Raw genomic sequence first — 3,806 nt, 5'->3', positions numbered from 1 at the left:
TCTTTGATAGGTGTAAGTCTTTGCCATCCAAAGTGAGGACAATTTTGAGAAACAAAAATTTGAGAACTGGGAGTCTACGCTAATGTTCCCAATCTCACACACACACACACACACACACACACACACACACACGCACTTCAGAGCCTTAAACAAGAGGGAAGAGGCCCCAAGAGTCAAATGGAGGCACTAGGCAACACGGTGAACCTCTGAAACCAGGCCTCGCGGGCTGCCCCCACCCCTTGTCCCCTTGTAGAATCAGCCCTGCTGAACTGCTCGGTGTTTTTGCCTTTCAGGTGCCATCTCTGATTGCAGGAAGGAAAGTGGAGCTGGGACCGTTCCTGGGAGCCACCGACCAGAGTGCTGCTTCTACCCGTTGGGTAGAATAGAGCCGCCCCTTCCTTCCCCTGCCTGCTCACCCAGCTCCTCCCCCTGCCATCAAAGAGGAGGATAATTGAGGTCTCGCTGGCTTCCAGGAGGCGTCAAGCATTCACCTCAGGGTCCCTGCCAGGGGATTCAGTGACTTGGGACTTCAGCTCCTACTCCCCGAGCAGTTTTCTCAGCACAAAAGGTTTTCAGTTCTTTTAAATTCCTCTAAGGACACAAACTATGCAGAGCAGTCAGGATGTAAGCCATGTGAGCAACAAGTAACAAAGCACTAATTGCATCTAGTGGGCATAGAGTTTCAGTGACTTCATGTTGGCTAAATATAGGCGAACACTTGGTGTGCTGTGCATGCCAGGGCGAACCATGATGCAATTATCCCCTCCCTTTGATGGAGGGGGAGGACCCGGGTCAGAAGGCAAGAATGAGATTGCCTAATAAACGGTCACTTGTGATGGTCCCCAACTCCACTTGCGTCCAAGGTTTGTACACACACGCACAATAAAACAAAGCAAACATGACTACCCAGCTTTAAAACAACACAAAAACTCAGCTTCTGACCATGGTTACAAATAATGGCTTTATTTAAAAATTTAATGATTCCAATGTTCTTTTTAATCTTTATTATATAAGAAATTCACATCCATCTTAGAAAATTTAGAAAAAAGAATAACGACCAATTCTTCTCGAGCACTTAACAGGTGCCAGGCAGTCCCTGCCATAGAGACTTTCCATCATGAACTCATTTAATCCTAACAATAACTCTCTGAGCTAGGGACAGTCATTATTCCTGTTTAGCAACTGAAAAAGAACAAGGGATGAGTTCTGCAACTTGTTCAAGGTCACCTACTTAGAAAAGTGAAGATCGGGAGTTGAACTCAAGTGCGTCCCCTAGCTAATTTCATGCTCTTGAACCCTCCTAGACCAGAGCTGCTCAATAGATACATACCGTGAGCCACGTAAATAATGTAGAATTTTCTAGTAGCAACATGAAAAGATGTAAAAAGAAACAAGTGAGATTACTTTTGATAATGTTTTATTTAGCTCAATGTATCCAGAATAGAAAGATTTCAACATTCAATCAGTTATAAAAAGTAAACCAAATGAGATATTTCACATTCTTCTTTTTCATACTAAGCCTTAAAAACTCAGTGTGTATTTTACACTTAGTTCTCAGTTAGGACTAGACAAATTACAAGTGCTCAGTAGACATGTATCTAGTGGCTACTGCATCGGGCAGTGCAGACACAGAACATTTCCATCATGGCAGACAGTTCCATCGGACAGTGTTGCTGTAGGGCATACTGACGGTCAAAAAAGAAAAAAGTCACCTGTAAACTCCCCATCTATTTCAAAGTATCATATCCTTCCTGAGTTCTTTGTATGTATTGACATGTATAAATATGTGTTCCAACAGAGGAAGGTCACACTACACATATCGTTTTATTTATTTTTTATTTTTTTAAAGATTTTATTTATTTATTTGACAGAGACAGAGACAGCCAGCGAGAGAGGGAACACAAGCAGGGGGAGTGGGAGAGGAAGATGCAGGCTTCCAGCAGAGGAGCCTGATGTGGGGCTCGATCCCAGAACGCCGGGATCACGCCCTGAGCTGAAGGCAGCCGCTTAACGACTGAGCCACCCAGGCGCCCCCGCATATCGTTTTAATCAATTTATTTCCTTAATGATAGTGTGCCACCTTCCAGAGTCTTTGTCTCCCTGTACATAGGTGAGGCAGTGCTGACGTAGCTGAAAATAGCTTGGGACTTGGGAGTCAGAGGACTCCATCATTTTCCATCTGTGTGATTTTGGACAAACTATTCTCCAACCCTCAGTTATCTGGTGAAAATTAAACAGGATTTCGGGTCTTTTGGGTTTTTTAAAATTATTTTTTTTAAATTTATTTTTAAGTAGAGCTGTACACCCAACGTGGGGCTTGAACTCATGACCCTGAGGTCAAGAGTCACATGCTCTACTGATTGAGTCAGCCAGGTACCCCAATGAAGGGTCCTTTAGAGGCACAGCTAGTTCTTCTTATATATACATAAATTGTGTGTGTGTCTGAGTATGTGTGTCTGTGTGTGTCTGTGTGTGCCTGCTAGGAGATCAGACTACAGAAATTTCAATGATCGAGCCAAAGGGTCTAGTTTTGCACTCCCAACTCAGGTAGAGCTTTTGTTGGTCAGTGGTAACTGTGGCATTTTTCCAAAGTAGGTGGACTCTCTCTTGCTCTTTCCCTCCCTTTTTGCAGGTGAATTTTGAGATGTTCTTCTCTCCTAGGCCGGGCAGAAGTTGCAGCATGAGGAAGAAGTCTGATCTCCAGAACACTCTATTTCTCCAGCACCATGGTTTGACATGTCTTGCTGCCCTAGAGCAAGCAAACTCTGCGGCCCACCGAGGGAAGCACAGCAGGTTTTAACTACAAGGGAAGAGAGCAATCCTGAGTCTCCATCTCTAGGGATGGAGGGACAGTAGCACACACTCTCCAATCAACAAGGAATCTATGAAAATCTGAATTTTCACTGGGTCTGGTGAAACAAATTTGGCCGGGCTCAAGATATGCTACCCCCAAATATGGCACCTTGGTACTCTGAATATTTCAAGCCGAAGGAAAAAGAATGAAAATAGATAAAAAGAGCACCGGTAAGTTTTGGGACAACTTTGAGCAACATAATATTTGTATAGTTGCCATCTCTGAAAGGGGGTGGGGGAGCACAAAATTCTATTTGAAGAAATAATGACGGAGAAATTTCCAATTTGACGAAAACTATAAACCCACAGATCAAAAAACCCCCCAATAAACCCCCAATGCAAGAAACATGAGGAAAACTACATCTAGAACATTTCAAGTTGAGTAAATATGCATTATTTATTCAGCATGTGTAAGGCTGGACATAAGTTTAAAATTAAGAAAAAAAAAATCTGTCCTCTGCTAGCAAAGAAAACCTTAGTGGGCCCTTGACTGTCTTCACGGGTATCACAGAGGACTCAAGAAAGTGCAAAACAATTTCTGTCTTCAAGTAGGTTTTAAGCTACCTGGGCGCACTAATGTAGGAAACGCCACTCCTTCACTCCACAATATCCATTCTCTCTTCTTCCATGGCTGGCAGACCCCCCTGGTTGTGTCCGAACATCTGCCTCTTTCCCACATGCCTCCAGATGGAAAGACCCATCTGCAGACCGAGGAATAAATGAGGGTCTGATTCCCCATGACATGAGGGTGGCTATGACACATTTCTGGCAAAGAAATGTTGGGGGGAGATGTTCTGGAGGATTTCTGAGAAAGATTCTTGGCTTCCAAGGAAGATAAGAGGAAGAGACGATCTCTTCGTCCTTTGGACACTGAAATGCCTGACGCCTGGAACTTCTGTACTCAATCTGTGACTAAGCTGGGCCAGTCTGAGGTCAGAGTCAACATCCTGAGG

At 43.9% G+C, this 3,806-nt stretch overlaps 1 long non-coding RNA gene across 2 annotated transcripts in view; it reads right to left on the bottom strand.

The window, feature by feature from the left end:
• Window positions 1-565: 565 nt before the first annotated feature.
• The window catches only part of LOC123775978 (uncharacterized), a 59,476-nt gene continuing 56,235 nt past the window's right edge, over window positions 566-3,806 (bottom strand). The window contains exon 4 of one of the 2 annotated variants that reach the window (XR_015725159.1): window positions 566-2,800. This is a non-coding gene — a long non-coding RNA (uncharacterized LOC123775978). Of the gene's footprint in view, window positions 3,801-3,806 lie in introns of both variants that reach the window. The other variant, XR_006775226.2, reaches the window with a different exon arrangement.

Source organism: Ursus americanus, chromosome 7 (genome assembly GCF_024610735.1).
Source record: "Ursus americanus isolate L20-20 chromosome 7, mUrsAme1.1.p, whole genome shotgun sequence".
In the NCBI taxonomy this organism is placed as follows: Eukaryota; Metazoa; Chordata; class Mammalia; order Carnivora; family Ursidae; genus Ursus; species Ursus americanus.
The sequence above is the reverse complement of the archived record's forward strand: the minus strand, read 5'-3'. Positions and strand labels throughout refer to the sequence as shown.